Source organism: Tamandua tetradactyla, chromosome 8 (assembly GCF_023851605.1).
Source record: "Tamandua tetradactyla isolate mTamTet1 chromosome 8, mTamTet1.pri, whole genome shotgun sequence".
Lineage (NCBI taxonomy): Eukaryota > Metazoa > Chordata > Mammalia > Pilosa > Myrmecophagidae > Tamandua > Tamandua tetradactyla.
The window spans coordinates 62200996-62219653 of NC_135334.1; the positions used below are offsets into that span (position 1 = coordinate 62200996).

The 18658-nt window shown below is 32.8% G+C and overlaps 1 pseudogene; it reads left to right on the top strand.

Annotated features, from left to right (window-relative positions):
- Nucleotides 1–524: 524 nt before the first annotated feature.
- Nucleotides 525–623, top strand: LOC143645383 (U6 spliceosomal RNA; annotated as a pseudogene).
- Nucleotides 624–18658: the final 18035 nt, after the last annotated feature.

Consider the following 18658-nt stretch of genomic DNA (forward strand, 5'->3'; position numbering starts at 1 on the left):
TAGTAAATTACAGGCAATATTGATAAGAATAAAAAAAGAAGTTACACAGAAACAAAAGTTTTTCATTACCATTACTACAAACTGCCAATAAATTTGAAAATTTTATGTTGATACATTTATATGAAATGGAGACATTCCTTGAAAAATACAGCTTATCAAAACTGAGACAAGAAGATGTAAAAATCTGAGTAGTTCTAAAATTATTGAAGACAGTGAATCCATAATTCAAAACCTTCCCAGAGAGAAACCACCATCTAAGATGCCTTCATCTATGAAAAACCAAACACCTGTGTTTGAATTTTTTTTCAGAAGATAAAGAGGGAAAACTTCTCAGCTCACTATATAAAGCAACATAACCATAATATGAAAGCTTAAAGGGTTTTTAAGAGGAAGAAAACATAGGTCCCTAAACCCTAAATCAATATTAATGAATGAACCAAGCGATATGTATAAAAATACAACACAATCAAGTTGAGTTTATTTCAGAAATGCAAGGTTTTTTTTTTCACATTCAAAAATCTACGGTGCTCGCTTTGGCAGCACATATACTTAAATTGGAATGATACAGAGAAGATTAGTGTGGCGAGTATGACACACAAATTTGTGAAGCGTTTCATATTTTTTTTTTAAAAAAAGAAAAGGAAAAAAGCTCTATGTACCTACCATATCAACAGGGTGAAGAAGAAAATCATGTGGATGTATTAGTTGATGCAGAAAATGCAAACTGACAAAATTCAGTGTCCACGCAAGACAAAAACTGCTAGCACACCAAAAAGAGAAGGAACTTCCTCAGTTTGAAAAGGGATAAGTAAAAACAATGAAATCATAGTTGACATGATACCTAAGTATGGTGAAAGGCTCAATTCTTTCCCTCTAGGATTGGGAACAGGGCAATCCCATTGCCTTGCTCATGCTTAACATTGTACTGGAAGATCTCACCGCCACAGTAAGGTAAGAAAAAGAGAGGGAAAGCATGTGGATTGGAAAAGAAGAAATGAAACTGCTTTTACTTGAGGATGTCATGAATGTGTGCCTAGAAAATCCAAAGGAATCTAAAAAAAAATCTATAACTGAAAAGTGAATTCAGTAAGTTCTCAGAATACAAAATCAATACATAAAAATCAATTGCATTTTATATACTGACAATGAACAAGTAGAGATCAAAATAAAAAATGAGAGAACATATACAATCGTTCCAAGGAAAATAAAATACTGTTCATGCTTTGTTAGATTTATGCCTAAGTATTTGTATTATGAAAATAATTCATAATAATTAAAAAGAACCTAAATTATTGGAGAAACATACCATGTTTCTGCATTGACAAATGAAACATAGTAAAGAGTGGTTTCTCCATAAATTGGGATATAAGCTTAACACAATTCCTATCAAAATCACAGCAAAAGTTTCTCTGTAGACATATACAAGCTTATTCTAAAATTTATTTATAAAGGGAAAGGCCATATAATAGCCCCAACACTTTTGAAAAAGAAGAATAATGTGGAGGGAATTTCTCTTGATGGAAAACCTTACCCAAGATAGAGTGGTCATTTCATCATAGATCAGAATAGAAAGCCCAAAATAGATCCACACTAATATAACCAATTATTTAAAAAATTTTTTTTATGTACTGTAGAAGTATAGCCTATAGTTGTTATTAGTGTCAGTGTGCTGTACAGTCTTATATTTAAATTTTTTTATTCTAGCAACATATACATCAACTAAAATGTTCCCTTTTGAACACATTCAGATATCTCATTCAGTGATGTTAATTACATTCACGATGTTGTATAACCATCACCACTATCCATTACGAACATTTCCATCATCCCCAAAAGAAACTGCAGCAATTAAGAATGAACTCTCCATTCCTTACCCCCAACCCCAGACCCTGTATTATAGCTTCTGTCTCTGAATTCTCTTATTCTAATTATTTCATATCAGTGTCATCACACAATATTTGCCCTTTTGTGCCTGGCATATTTCACTCAACGTGATGCTTTCAGGATTCATCCATGCAGTTACATGTATCATAACTTCATTCATTTCACAGCTAAATAATATTCCATTGTATGTAATACCATATTTCATTTATCTATTCATTGGTTGATAGATACTTGGGTTGCTTCCCTCTTTTAGCAATTGTGAATAATGCCACTATGAACATTGGTGTGCAAATATCTGTTCCAGTTCCTGTTTTCTTTCTTTCTTTCTTTTTTTGAGTATGTGTCTAGTAGATGGATTGTCTAGTCGCATGGTAATTCTATACTTAGCTTTCTGCAGACCTGCCAAACTGTCTTCCACAGTGGCTGAACCATTTTAAATTACCACCCACAATAAATGAATGTTCCTATTTCTCAACATCCTCTCCAAAACTTGCTATTTTTTTTAATAGAAGCCATTTTAGTGGGTTTGAAATGGTATCTCGTGGTTTTGATTAAAATTTCCCTAATAGTTAATGATGTTGAACATCTTTTCATATGCTTTTTAGCCATTTTTAAGTACTCTTCAGCAAAAATTCTATTTAAGTCTTACATCCATTTTTAAATTGGGTTGTTTGCTTTTTTATTGTTGAGTTTATCAGTGTAAATTTTGAATACCAGTCCCTTATTAGATAAGTGGATTACAAATATTTTTCCTATTATGTAGTTGTCCTTTTACTTTCATGATAAAGTCCTTGGATGTATAAAAGTTTTACATTTTGATGAAGTTCCATTGATCTATTTTTTCTTTCTGAAGTTGCTTACCTATATTTTCCTCTAGGAGTTCTATTGTCCTGTTTCGTATATCGATCTTTTATCCATTTTTAGTTTTTTTTTTGTATATGGCATGAGGTAGGGATCCACCATCATTCTTTTGTGTATGGATAATCTGGTTTTCCCAGAAGCATTGTTGAAGAGCCTATTCTTTTCCCATTGAGTGGATGTGGCAACCTTGTCAAAAGTCAATTGTCAATAGATATGAGGGCCTATTTCAGAACTCTCAGTTTGATTCTGTTAGTCTATGAGTCTGTCCTTGTGCATGTACCATGCTGTTTTGACCACCATAGTTGTTTGCTTGCTTGTTTTACAATGGAAATGTATTGGTTCACAGTTTTGAGGCTTGAAGTCCAAAATCAAGATGTCATCAATGCAGTGCTTTCTCCCACAAGACTGGGGTGCTCTGGGGCTGGCTGCTAGAGATCCTTGGTCCTTGGCTTTTCTGTCACAGAGCAATGTACATGGCAGCCTCTAAGCTTCTGGGTCCCATTGACTTCCAGCTCCCTGTGGTGACTTTCTCTCTCTCTGTTTGAATTTCATTCTGTTTATAAAGGACTCCAGTAATAGGATTAAGACCCATCCTATTTCATTTGGGCCACACCTTGACTGAAGTAACCTCATCAAAAGGCCCTGTTTACAAGATTCACATCCACAGGAATGGATTAAATTAAAGAACATTTTTTTGGGGGTATTTAGCTCTAAGCCACCATATCTTCTATTTGTTTTCCATTCCCACTTTCATCTTTGCTTAAGACAATTTTATTGAGTATATTATATATTCATATACCATATAATCATCCAAATTGTACCACCTTATTCATAGCCTTATTATATAGCTGTGCGTGTATCATCATAATCTATTTTTGAACATTTTCATTATTTAAAAAAAAAAGCAAACACACGAAACATCCCATACTCCTATTCCCCTTATTATTTATTTATTTTTTTGTCTTTATTTTCTTACTTATCAGCCTATACACTGGATAAAGGGAGTGTCAGTCACAAGGTTTTCACAATCACATGGTCACCTGTAAAAGCTATGTAGTTATACAGTCATCATCAAGAATCAAGGATACTGGATTATAGTTCAATAGTTTCAGGTATTTCTTTCCAGCTGCTCTAATACACTAGAAACTAAAAAGGAATATCTATATAATACATAAGAATAACCTCCAGAATGACTCTTGGCTTCATTTGAAATCTCTTAGCCACTGAAACTTTATTTTGTTTCATTTCTTTCCCCTTTTTGGTTAAGAAGGCTTTCTTAATTGCATAATGTTGGGGCCAGGCTCATTCCTGGTAGTCAGGTTGCACATTTTCAGGGAGATTTACACTCCTGGGTGGCAAGCCCCATGTAAGGGGGAGGATAGTGAGTTCATTTGCAGAGTTGGCATAGAGAGAGAGGCCACATCTGAACAATAAAAGATGTTCTCTGGGTGTGACCCTTATGCATAATTATAAGTAGGCTTAGCTTCTCCTTAGCAGGAATAAGTTTCACAAGGGTAAGCCTCAAGATCAAGGGCTTGGCTTATTAAATTGGGAATCCCTAATTCTTGTGAGAATATCAGGACTTCCTCAGCAGGGATGTTTAATATTTCCAAAATTTTCCCTAGTCTCTTAAGGGGACCCTGCAAATAGTTTTCTACCCTCTTTCCAAACTACTCTGGGATATATTGGGGGATTATAGTAACCCATAGAAAACAATAAGATCTCCTTCTCTCTTCAAGGTTTCATGTAATTATGTTGTTTGAATAAACTGACCATTCAGGTTAAATTAGATAGGGTGCTATAGGAAATATAAATTTTGTACCAAATAAACCTCTATTCCTTTGGTCTCAAACAGAAGTTGAAGTTTTAAAATATATCCAATATCATCCTTTACCCTGTATTCTGATTTACCTTAGTCTTAATCAGATAAGCTTCATTCATATCTGTAATTGAAGTCTGATCTCTTTTTCATCTTCTTTAACAGTTGCTGTATGGGGTAATGCTCACTTCATATATTTTTGAATGTTCTATATCTCCTTCTGTTATTGATTAATAGCTTCTTTGCTTTCTGGTCAGAGAAGGTACATTGTATGATTTTGATATTTTTAAATTTACTGAGATTGTTTTGTGACCTAACATATGGTCTATCTGGGAATGATCCATTTGCAATAGGGAAGAATGTGTTGGATGAAGTATTCTGTGTATATGTGTTATGTGTAGTTGGTTTATAGTATCATTCGAGTCTTCTATTTCCTTATTGATTGTCTACCTAGTTGTTCTATCTGTTATTGAAAGTGTTATATTGAAAGTTTTCTGTCATTAAAGTAGAACCATCTATTTCTTCCTTCATATTTGTCAATGTTTGATTCATATATTTTTGAGCTGTGCCATTAGGTGCATATATATTACTAATTCTTCTGTCTTCTTATGAATTGAACTTTCAGCAGTATATAGTGACCTTTGTCCCTCAAAAGTTTTTTATTTTACAGTCCATTTTATTTGAGTATAGCTGCCTCAGCTCTCTTTTACTATTTACATGGTATATATTATTTCCATCCTTTCCTTTCCATCCTACCTGTGTCTTTGAATTTAAGGTGGGTCTTTTGTAAACAGCATACAGATGGCTTAGGCTTTTTTATACCCTCTGAAGGCTGTCTTTGGCTGGACTGTTTAATCCATTTCTGTTTAAAGTAACTACTGATGATGTAGGACTTTCTTCTGATGCTTTGCTATTTTAGTCTTTGTAAGCCTTTTAACCTTTTGATCCTGAATTTTTTCATTAATGCCTATTTTCATATTTATTTATATATTTTTGCAATGTACCAATTAGAGTACTTTCTAATTTCATTTTGAATATATTCTTCATATATTTTCTTTGTGATTACCGTGGGTCTAAAATTGAAGTCTAAATCTTTAACAATCAAGTTTGATTTGATATACCAACTTCAGCAGCATACACCAACCTTGTTCTGTTCCTCCAACTTTCTGTTGTAATTGTTACAAATTAAATCTTTATACATTGTGTCTCTCATTACTATTTGTCATTACTATTTATACATTTGTGGTTTTAAACCTGTAAGATGTGAAAAGTGGAGTTACATACCAACAATTATAATACAGGAGACTGGCATTTAAAGTCACCCCTACGGTTACTTGTACCAGAAGCCTTATTTTTTCTCTGTTGCTTCAATACATCATTTAGTATCCCTCCCTTTTAGTCTGAAGAACTCCCTTTAGCATGGCCTGTAGGGAAGGCCTAGTGGTGACAAACCCCCTCAGCTTTTGTTTATCTGGAGCTTCCTTAATCTCTCCCTTGTTACTGAAATTCAGTTTCTCCAGATGTAAAATTCTTTGTTTGCCATTGTTTTCTCTCTGCATTTTAAGTGCTTCATCCCACTGCCTTCCTGCCTCCATGGTTTCTGATGCAAAGTCAGCCCTCAATCTTATTAGAACTCTCTCTTTTCTTTTCTCTAGTAGCTTTCAGAACTCTCTATATGTCCTTTGCATGCTACAGTTTAACTACTATGTGTCTGGTATATTTTTCTTCAAGTTTATCTTGTTTGATGTTTGTTGGGCTTCTTGGATGTGCATTTTCACATTTTTGCTCTGTTTGGCAATTTTTCTGTCATTATTTCTTTGAGTATTCCTTCTGCCCCTTTCTTTTCTTCTCCCCCTGAAACTCCTACAACACATATATTGGTATGCTTAATGTTGTCCCACAAGTCTCTTAGACTATGTTTGTTTTTCCTAATTCTTTATTCTTTCTGCTCCACAGTCTGACTAATTTCATTTGTCTTATCTTCAAGTTCATTGATTCTTCTTCCAGTTCCAATGTGCTGTTGAAATCCTCTAATGAATTTTTCATTTCAGTTACTCTGGTCTTCAGCTCTACTACTTCTTTGTGGTTCCTTTTAAAAATTTCTGTGCCTTTACTGAGATTGTCATATTGTTCATCCATTGTTTTCCTGATGTCCTTTAGTACTTTCTATTTTCCTTCATCTCCTTCGGCATATTGAAGGTCATTTTTAAAAAAGTCTTTATTTGGTGTATCCACAATCTGGTCTTCATTGGTATTTTCTGTATTTTTATCCTCTTCCTTTGCATGGGCTATCATTTCCTTTTCCTTTGTCTTTTAGTGTTTTGTTGAACATTGTGTATTTTACTACTTTAAAGAGTTAATTCTGGAATTAGTCCCTGAGCTGTCTCTTTGTCGAGTATATATCTAGTTTGTGCTATGATATAGTATTCCTTGAGTGCTAGGAGCTGACCAAACCAAACCAACCAAACTTCTCAGTGTTTACAAATTGGCTTTGTGTTGGCCAGTGCTTTCCTTCAAAGTTTATCCCTTCTATCAAGAAGGTCAACTCCAGGTGAATGTAGAGTACTGGGTCTTTCTTTTCTGAGCTTCTTCTGGAAAAGACATAGGAGAAAATCTTCAGGATTTAGGAGTAGGAAATTAGTTTTTAGGTTAACGCCAAAAGCATGATGCATAAGAGAAAAAAATCATAAATGCAACCTCATAAAAATTAGAGTGATTTCTCTGTGAAAGATCTTGATAAAAGAAAAAAATATAAATTAAATAGTAGGAGAAAATATTTGCAGATCACGTATGCAGCAAAAGTCTTACACTGAGAATGCTGAAAGAACTCTGAATGCACAACATTAAAAAAATGAAAAATCCAATTATAAAATAGGTCAAAACATGTCTAGGTAATTCACTACATAGGATTAATAGATGGAAAAAATACATGAAAAATGTTAACCATTGTTAGCCATTACAGAAATGCAAATTAAAATTATGATTACACTATTTATTTTTCAGAAGAATAAGTTCTATGGATTACATCAATGATAACTTGATTCTGATATTTTACTATAGTTGTTTATAATACTGAAGAGTCTAGCCATTGCAGCAAGGCAAGATGAATAAATATATGTTATAAGTTTGGAAAGGAAGAAGTAAGATTTTCATTATTTGCAGGTGATTAGCTTGGGTAACGGAAAATCCAAAAGAATACAAAGGTAAATTATTGGAAATAATAAATGAGTTTAGCATTGTTGCTGGAAATATGACCAATATAAGAAAATCTATTTTATTTGTATATGCCATAGACAAAATGTTAGAAAACAAAGTTTATGAAAGGATCTGACCCACAGTAGTTTAAAAAATCAACTATATAAGATTACATTTAACAATGAAGTATAAAATCTTTATAATAATACAAAACATTAAGAAGCTAAGCTAAGATTATGTAATAAATGGTGTATATATATGTGTGTGTGTGTGTGTGTGTGTGTGTTCATGGAATCTGTTTAAATGTTGTCAGTTCTTCTTAAACTGACCTACAGATTTCATAAAATTCCAATCAAAATTCTAAAAGATTTTTTTTGCATAACTTGGAAAACTGTATCTAAAATTCATATATCAATGCAAAGAATGAAGTAGAGCCAAAATACCCTTATCAAAGAAAAAGCTAGGAAGACTTCTACCATTATCAGTCCTTATTGTAAGACTACAGTTTGGTGTAGGTCCAAGAACAGATAAATAAACCAACAAAATAGCATTAAGAACTCCAGTAACTAAGCCAGGTTTATATTGAGTTAAAAATGACATCATAGTGTGGTAGAAGAAGGAACATCCTTTTTGTAAATTGTGTTGGTTCAACTGAATATTCATATGAAAGAAAGGAGATCTGAAGTCTATCTAATACCATGTACAGAAGCCAATTCCAAGTAGATTCGAGATCTAAATGTGAAAAGCAAGCAATAAAGCTTCTACACAATAATATAGGGAAGCATTTTTATAATTTTAGGGAAGAACTTAAAGACACAAAAATCACTCTTCACAGAAGGGGTTTAATTTTGACTCTATTAATTTGAGTTTCTTCACTGTGAAGTTATTATTTTTCCTTTTCCATAATCTATTCCTCAGTATCAAATCAATAAATCTAGCCCACACTCAAGGGGAAGGAAATTAAACATCACCTTTTAGAAGGAATTTTTGGGTAGACCTTAAAACCACTACTGTATTTTAAACATTTTGGAACTATGGAACGATTCTCTTTCTCTTAAAAAATTTCACACACTAACATTACCATTCACAAGCAGATCTTGCCTGCAGCCATTATTACTGTGGTTTTCTATTGTTGATTTTTTTTAAATTTCCCTCATTCCTGCTACATTTTTTATTGTAGGTCCTCTGTAAGGAACATTTGCCCCTGTTTATTTATTCAATAATTTATTTATATCACTATAGACTCCTGGAAATTTATTTTATTCTTTGATTTACAATCTAACGTTCTAGTCATTTATTTTATTTCTCAGATTGATGCAGTCTCAGTCATTGGGAGTTCTTTTGTGTTTGTTCCTGTGTCCTTTTGATAATCCCTTATTATTTTTTTTGCCTTTTAAAAAAATGTTACCTTACCTTCTGTCACTACAAAATGCTCCAGTTTCATCTTACACTGCCTCATCCCTAGAAACAGCTCTTTTTTCCAAGGTTCCCTGATTTCTTTCATTGGAGAAAAGTAGTTAAAAATCAAAGTTTGGGTGTTAAGTTTGTTCATTGCAAACAGGATGTCACTCCTTCTTGGCACTCTCAGTGGGCAGGGAGAGAGTATGTGTAAGTATATTTACTCATGTATATATACATATCTATATTTCTGCATCTGTATAAAAATGTATGTACATATATATATCTGTATATATTCCACTTGCTAATTTGTAACTTCTCTGTTGAAAATTTGATCCCATCAGATATATTTATTTATTTAATTGTTCATTCATATGCCATATGCAAAACATTTCCAGAATTGCTACATAGCACTATGAGAAACAAATTTACTAGCCAATGAAAGGTGTTTATATACAGTCCTTTTTGTCTTTTGTCTTATAATTTCTAGTTAAAACACTATTTTTCTAAAGTTACTTAGGTCAGCTCTTACTTCAGTTTAGAGTATGGATAGTGTCATTTTTTATAGTCTGTATTCCATCCTGGGATCTCCTCACATTCTAGTCGACTAATGTAAAAATTTTAAGGGTGTGTGTTTAATAGGAAAAAAATGACTATAAAGAGAAATAATAATGTGATTACAATAAATATAACTAGTTATTTCAAGGAAGGTGAGAGAAATGGAATTCCTGGAGTGCTGATAAATGCTGATATATATTGAGTGTGGTTGTTACATGACCTTTTTTTTAATATGAGCAGGCACTGGGAATCGAACCCGGGTCTCCAGCATGGTAGGCAAGAACTCTCCCATTGAGCCACCATTGCCCACCATGTTACATGACTTTTGCTTTCTGATAAATTACTGAGCTATAGTTTTTAAATGCACTGTATTTGTATATGTACTATTTTGCAATAAAAAGGTTTAGAATAGCTTATTGTAAAACTTTGTGGAGAACAATTCTTAGACTTACTGTCTATAGCATGTGAACAATAATCCTTGTCCTAATTACTTCACAAAATGGTTGGGAGAATGAAATTGGGAAATTAAGCTCTGTTGATTTTGTAAAATTAAAACTCAATATAAATTATGGCAAAGAAGACTAGTTGGCCAACAATAAATGATCTCCTTATTTCTCCTAGTAACAAAATGTTAGCTTTTTATATGGTAGCAATGGGTACTCTAACAAACTACATTTTCCAGCCTTCTGTATGGAGTGATCAGTAGAAGTTATTTTGAGAAGCTTTTGGGAAATATTTACATAAGGTTAATTAAGCAGGGGGGAAGTCTTCCCCCTATTTTCCTTTGCTCTTATTTTTCTTCTTGCTTGGAGTACAGACATGATAGCTGTAACTTCAATAGTCATATTTTGAACTTGGAGATAGAAGTTATTTGCTAAGGATGGTGGGGCAAAAAGACGAAACCTATTTCCCTGATTACTTCATAGATTAAAGGCTATGGTGGATTAATGACTAAGCACAGTTTTGCGTTGGCTGGCATTTTGACAACGATATTGAATAGTCTTTTCATGGTGGTTACAATGTTTTATAAAGTGTGACTGCTACCATTTATAATGTTCAACTCAAAGTACTCCTCACAAGAACTCCAATGCCGTAGACAATTTGTCTCGTTTTTTTCAGAGGAGGAAAAAGAGTGAGGTAATTAGATTTATCTGCAAACACAGAGAAGAACCAGAATTTCAATCCTAGGTTTCTGACTCTATGTGCACTGCTCTGTCTGTAGACAACCTACAAGAGTCCAGGAAATTGGGGAAGAGTCTAGGCCCATTCACTAAGTTAGTACGTATTTGCCACTGCCATATACTGAGAGGAGGGTGAGCTTTCTCCAGTTCAGCCCTTGGTTGTGCTCTTTGGTCTGTGAGTTGTAGTTTAGTCTGCATCCAATCCAGTTGGGCTAGGGTGTGGGCCATACTCAGAACCAGGGTAGATTCTAGGAAATATGGAATAATATTCTCCCCTAATGCCAAACCTGTTCCAATTATGCGAAAGTCAAAGGAAGACCTCTATGCGGACAAAAGGCATTCCTGCTTACTAACACTAAAGTGCTCTGAGTGGACAAAATTGCTCTTAAAAGGATATGGCTTCCAATTGCATTGGAATTAGATTATATTCATCATACATTTACTGAACAGTTATTATTTTATTTAGAATTTACTTGTTTAATTTATCAGATATTCCTAAAGTATTTATTTATTTCTTCAAATATGAAATTGGAAAAATAATAGTACTTGTCTCATGAAGTTACTACATATAAATCTCTTATACAAGTGCTCAAACATGCTTATTACCATTATTATTATCTATAAAATAAATGTTATATCTACCTCATAAGTTGCTGTGAGGATTATATTGGTCCACTTGTTAGAACATTTATACCAGAGCCTGGTGCATTGTGAGTGCTCAATGCGTGTTAATTTATTGCTATTATTTTGTGTATTATAAAGGGCCCCAGGAATATAGTAACAAAGAAGATGTGTTGGCAGATAGAGACTGATAGATGCAGTTGTAAGAATGTAATAAGTATTCATATGTAACATCCAAGCCGAATAAGGGATTCAGTGAAAACCTGACAGTAGAGATTAATAGGTAATCACATGTTTTGAAAGTATTAACAATGTCAGAGACTTATTGCAGCTGAAGCACTACAAGAGGAGAGCTGAATGATTAGGAAGTGATAGTCGGAGGTCGGACCTGTGAAATCAAGACTTTCCAGGTGCTGCTGTTTTATGTGTTAAGTCCAGTAATAGACCATGACAAAGGGTGGCTGGAGTAGAAAGGAGGAATAGGTTTTTGAAATAAAGTTTGAGGAACTGAGAGCCCAAGAATTCTGTGGTTTATGCATATGGATGTCAAAGACATACTTAAAAGTTTGAATAACTGGAGTGGGCTTCAGGAGGAGTTTTTCTGCAGAGGCAGGTGAGAAAAACAAGTAAAGTAGAGGTAAATAAGGGCTTAAATGAAGAAAAAAAGCAGTAGGAAATGAGAGGAGGAAAATTTCAGACAGGAAGGGGAAAAGCAGATATGAAGACATTAAATTATGGCCAATATGCATAGTGGATTGGAAAAGATGATCTAAAATGCAAATATTTCTTTTAACACTTGACGTTCACAAGTCCTTTTCTTACAGCCTGCTTCTCCTATCAATACCTTCTACAGACGATTAAATACGGAACAGAAAACAGAATATATCAGCTTGACAATTTTCTGAATCGAGGCTCTTGTCAGAGGATGAATGTTGCCATTTTTATTAAGCCACTCCTGCCTACGCCTTCTATGGGTAACATACCTATTCCCACCCCCCAGCCCTTTGGGGGTTTACTTTGTCCTTCATCATACAATCTGTAAATTAGCAGTGATCCCATAATTTATCTCTGATGCTCTGCTCATTTTATTTATAATCCAGAGGCAATTAAAAATCGCTTTTATATAACATTGTCCTGATAACAGATGTGTGGCTGCCACTCTGACACTCGACAGCTGACATAAATCATCTGACAATCAAAGTGTCTGTTGACTTGCTAGTCTCTAGTTACACCAGATGCCATTCCAGACCGAGTGACAGGGACATTCTTCATGGGAGCCTCATTTTAGCTAACTGCTTTACTCCACTCCAGCTCTGGAATCTGACAGCTTGGCTAATCTGTGACAGCTTGGAAATTCTTCTTGTGGCTTTTATAAGCCACAAGCAGTCATTTCATTCCCTATTCCTGCTTCTATAGGTTTTCCGTGTCTTCCTAGCAGGCTTTGCAAGGGCCTTCAAAATCTGGACCCAACCTATTACTCTGACCTTGACAGTAGTCAGGCATCTTCTATCCCCCAACCCTCCCTGTCTAATCCATCAAACTTTACAATCTCTACCCATCAGACCAGTTGTTGTTCCTTGAACATCATGACCTCTTTTTTGTCCGTGTTTTTGATTATGGCTTTCCATAAGCTGGTTATGATTTGCTCCCTGCATTCTATGCACAGTCTAGTCCTACATATCCTTGAAGACACATTATCTTCTCTTCCCTCTGTGAAGTGCTTACTATCCCTACACCTTGCAATTAATTTGTCCTTCATCTATGCTTCTAAAACAATGTAATTTATTTTTTTATCAGGTTCATAGAGTTGATTCAATCGTATTAATCACTTTATGGAGTTATAATCATCATTCATTTATGGAAGACCCCTCTCCTTTTATTTCACTTTATTATTCCATTTTTCAACTCAGCTCTTTAGTTCAAATCTCTACCCAATGTTTGCAGCCACCCTGATGAATTATTTATGTTCTTAGATATGCAGTTATTTAGGAAGATTATATAGTATTCCATTTTGTTTGTATATATTTTAAATTTATGTAAATTATAACATGTTAAAATACATTTTTTTCTTTTTACAATTTGTTTTTCGTAACTATCCATGCAGCTGTATATATTTTTAATCCATTGATTCTGAAAGAAATATGGAGACAGAGAAAATATTAGCATTTCCATGATTACTAATGAGTTTTAATATCACTTCATATACTTATAGCTATTTAGATTTCTCTTTTGTTAATTATTTATATTATTTGCCATTTTTGTATTGAGTTTGCTGCTTTATTATTCTTTATATAATGAAATTCATTATATACACAAGATATTAATCTCCGGTTACTTTTATATGCTGTGATTCTTTTATATTTTTCGTACTTAATTTCCCTGCAGTTTAGGTCTTTCCAAAATAAATTTATAATTTTGATATAATGAAATCCATCCACTGAATTATATATGTGAATGTGGTTGAAAGGGGGAAATTTTAGGTCATATATATTTTATTGCAGCACTTTCTTTCTTTTTTTTTTTGTCATGGGCAGACTCCAGGAATTGTATGTATATACCACAATTTGTTAATTCATTCACCGATTGATGGACACTTGGATGGTTTCTATTTTTTGACACTTGTGAATAATGCTGTTAGGAATATCTGTGTGCAACTATCTCAGTAACTGTTTGCAATTCTTTTGGGTATATACGTAGAAATAGTATCACAGATTATGTGGTAATTTTATATTTAACTATCTACCATAGTAGCTACACCATTTTATATTCCCACCAACGAATGAGTGTACCTATTTCTCCACATCCTCTCCCCCACATTTTATTTTATTTTTGTTGTTTCTGACAGCCTACATCACCTAAAAATACGTTTATATTAACATTTCTTCGTTCTTTATTAAACTTAGTACAATACGTTGCCTGTAGAAGTTTAATAATATTTGCTAATTAATTGAGAACTTTCTTTAGTTTCCTTGTTACTAAAGCAAATACCATGCATGGGTTATTATTCTTTTTTTTTTTGATATTAGCCATTCTAGTAGTTGTGACATGATATCTCATTGTGGTTTTCACTTGCATTTAAATAATTGATAATGATTTTGAGCGTCTTTTCATGTGATTTTTGGCCATTGTATAACTTCTTTGGAGAACTGTCCATTCAAGTCTTTTGCTCATTTTTAAATTGTACTGTTTTGCTCTTGATCTTAGAGAGAAAGCTTTCAGTCTTTCACCATTGAGTAATGTGCTAGCAGTGGGTTTTTCAGATTTACTCTTATTGTGTTGAAGCAGTTTCCTTCTATTCCTAGTTTTCTAAATGTTTTTATTAAGAAAGGGTGCTGGACTTTGTCATATGCCTCTTCTGCCTAAATTGAAATGATCATGTTGTTTTTGTTTCTCTCACTCTGTTATTGTTGTATATCACATTAATTGATTTCCTTATGTTGAACCACCCTTGCATACCTGGGATAAATCCCATTTGATGATGGTGTATAATTCTTTTAATGTGCTTTGATTGCAATATGCCAAAATTTTGTTGTGGATATTTGCATTTATATTCAAAAGGGATATTTTTCTGTTATTGTTTTTTCTTGTTAAAGCTTTATCTGGCTTTGGTTTGAAGATTATCTTGGTCTCATAGAATGATTTAGCAAGTTTTCCCCTCTTCCTTTTTTTGAAGGCTTTGAGCAGAGGTCGTGTTAATTCTTCTTGGAGTGTTTGTTAATTTTCACCCATGAAGCCTTCTGGTCCTGGGTTTTTATTTGTTGGGAGGTTTTTGGTTATTGATTCAATTGCTTTACTACTTATTGGTTTGTTTAGATAATCTTTTTCTTCTTGGGTCAGGTTGGGTAGTTTCTGTATTTCTAGGAACTTACCCATTTCATCTATGTTGTCTAATTTGTTGGCTTACAGTTACTTAAAACATTCTCTTATAATTCTTCTATATTGTGGAATTGGTAGTAAGATTCCATTTTTCATTTCTAATTTTAATTATTTGTATCTCCTCTCTTGTTTTCTTTGTCAATTTAGCTAAAGGTTTGCTAATTATATTGATATTTTCAAAGAACAGACTTGTAGTTTTGTTGATTCTCTTTTTTTTAAATTATGATTATCTGTGTCATTTAGATATTTTCAAAGAACCAACTTCTGGTTTTGTTGATTCTCTTTTTTTTTTAATTATTATTATCTATGTCATTTATCTCTGCCCTCTCTCATCTGTGTTCTTTCTTTCCTTCTGCTTACTTTAGATTTAGTGTGCTCTTCTTTTTCCATATCCTTTACTTTTGAGGTTAGCTCTCTTTTTCTTTTTTAGATATTACAGTTATAAATTTCCCTCTTGATATTGCATTTGATGTGTCACATAGATTTTAATATGTTGTGTTTTCTTTTTTCATTTGACTCAAGATACTTCCTAATTTCTCTTCTGATTTCTTCTTTGACCAATTGATTAAGACTGTGTTGTTAAACTTCCACATACTTGTGAATTTTCCATTTCTACCTGTGTCATTGATTTCTAGCTTCATTCCATTGTGGTCAGAGAAGATGCCTTGCATGATTTCAATATTTTTAAATTTATTGAGACTTTTTTGTGACCTAACATATGGTCTTCCTTGGAGAATGCACTAGAAAAAATGTGTATTCTACTGTTGTTGGGTGAAATATTATATATATGTTTGTTTAGGTCTTGTTGTTTTAGAGTATCTTTCAAGTTTTCTATTTCTTTCTTTATTTGTTTAGATACTCTATCTATTACTGAAAGTGGTATATTGTAGTCTCCTATTATTAGTATAAGAGCCCTCTGTTTCTCCCTTTAAATCTGTCAATATTTGCTTCATATATTTTGGGGCTTTACCATTAGTTCATACATATTTATAGTTCTGTCTTCTTGAGTTGACCTCTTTAGCAGTATATAGTTTCTTTCTTTATCCCTCAAATGTTTTTGACTTAGTCTATTCCATCTGATATTAGTATAGCTAGCCTAGTTCTCTTTTGGTTACTATTTACATGGAATGTATTATTTCTCTTCTTTCACTTCCAGCCTAACTGTATCTTTGCATTTAAGGTGAGTTTCTTGTAAGCAGTATATTATTGAGTTAATGCATTTTTATCCATTCTGCTGAGCTATATCTTTTGACTGGAGATTTTAATCCACTTACATTTAAAGTAACTACTGATAATGCAGGGCTTTCTTCTGCCATTTTGATTGAGCTTTAGTTGCTTGGTACATGTTTACTTTTTTTCAGACCATGTATATTGCACACATTTTGGTTGTAAATGTCTTTATATATTTAGTTTGAGTATAATAGTCAAACTTTTCTGTATTTGCCTCATTGGTCTATCAGATTCTAAGTGGGTGCGTGCTACAGTGTCCAACAGCAAATCAGTTTTATCTTTCCTTTACATATTTCTGTTAACTGTTTTTTTAATATATAGAATGAAACTACTGTGTTTATACAATTGAATATTAGCTCAGTCTCTTGTTCATTTTACCAGTATGTCATGTCTAATTTCTTTGACATGTTTTAATGATTTTCTTCTTAAATTATATTCTGTCTGATAAAAAAATTGCAGCCACGACATTTTGTTTCCTTATCTTGAATTTGAATTTTTCTCTTTCTTTTCAAACTTTGTGTGTATATATATATATATATATATATATATATTTAACTTATCGCATACAATTCATGTATTTCTGAATCTTGCTTTTTAAGCCAGTCTGGGCATCTGCCTCTTGATGTAGTCTTAACTCATTTACAGTGGCCATAAATAATGCTAAATCTGAAACCCTTTTTGCCATCTTATTTCAGAAGTTTTAGTCATTGAGGTTTTTTTTTTTCCTTTTCTCACTCCTTTCCTACTGGCTCTTGGAAATTTATAATTCTATTTTTCTTTCTTGTAGTGGCTATGAGAATATATATACATATATAGAATCTTCATTGTTAAGAGGATAAAATAAATAATATGTAAATAAAAGAAGCAATTAGTACCATGCCTGATACATAATAGACAGTCAACAAAAGTTAGGTATTTTAACATGTTTTATTTTGTTATATAGTAACTGATGTTGCTCTTTAGAAATTTGATGCCGGTTTGATTCTTCTGCTTTTGTAGGTTATGTTTTATCTCTTTAGAATCGTTTAAATCATTTCCTCTTTTCTCTGATGCTCTTGAATTGCACTAAAATATGTCTAGGAATAGGCATTTGTGTGTAGGGGGGTGTTGTTTCTTGTTTAAGTCTTTTTGATACATAATCACGATTGTTGTTATCTTTTATCGTCTTTTGTTATGCTATGAAATTCAGTTACAATGACAAAAATGAATTTTTCTTTCAATTAGTTTTCTTTTTCTTCTGAAACTAATCATTAAAAATTAACTATGTCTAATCTGATGGTTTCTGTGAGAGTCCCTCATCCTGATATTCAGTCTCAATAATTTGTTCATTGTCTGTATCCATTCTGCTATCAACCAGTATACTGAATTCATAATTATAACTATTATATTTTTCATATCTAGGATTTTCGCTTGGTTGACCTTCATAACTCTTTTTACCACTCATTTTTCATAATATCTTCCAGTAACAAATTGAGAATGATTATCTTTATTTTGAATTATTATTTTGATTGTTTATTAGCAGTGCTTCAAATAATTTTGTTTTATAATACTTGTATCCTTTAGATGTTTCATGATCTTTTTTTTTGTAATTATACTATCTTTTTAACAGTGGTTACTTTTTTTACAATTGATGAAAGATTTTTTAAAATACTACTATTAACTATCATTCACAATATACATTGGGTGTATTTTTCCCATGTGCCCTCCTATTATCTATTATTAACATCTTATGTTAGTTTCATACATTTGTCATAATTCATGAAAGAAAGTTCTTGTACTTGTGCTGTTAACTATAGTCCATCTTCCCCAGCAGGGCTGACTGTGTTATACTGTTCTATGTTTTATCTTTTAATTTTCATTCTAGTGACATACATGATCCCAAATTTCCCTTTCAGCCACATTCATATATGCAATTCAGTGCTATTAATTGCACTTATAATAATGTGCTACCATCACTAATATCTCTTTCCAAATCTTTACAACATAAATAGAAATTCTGCACAAATTAAGCATAGCTCCCCATTCTCTACCCCTG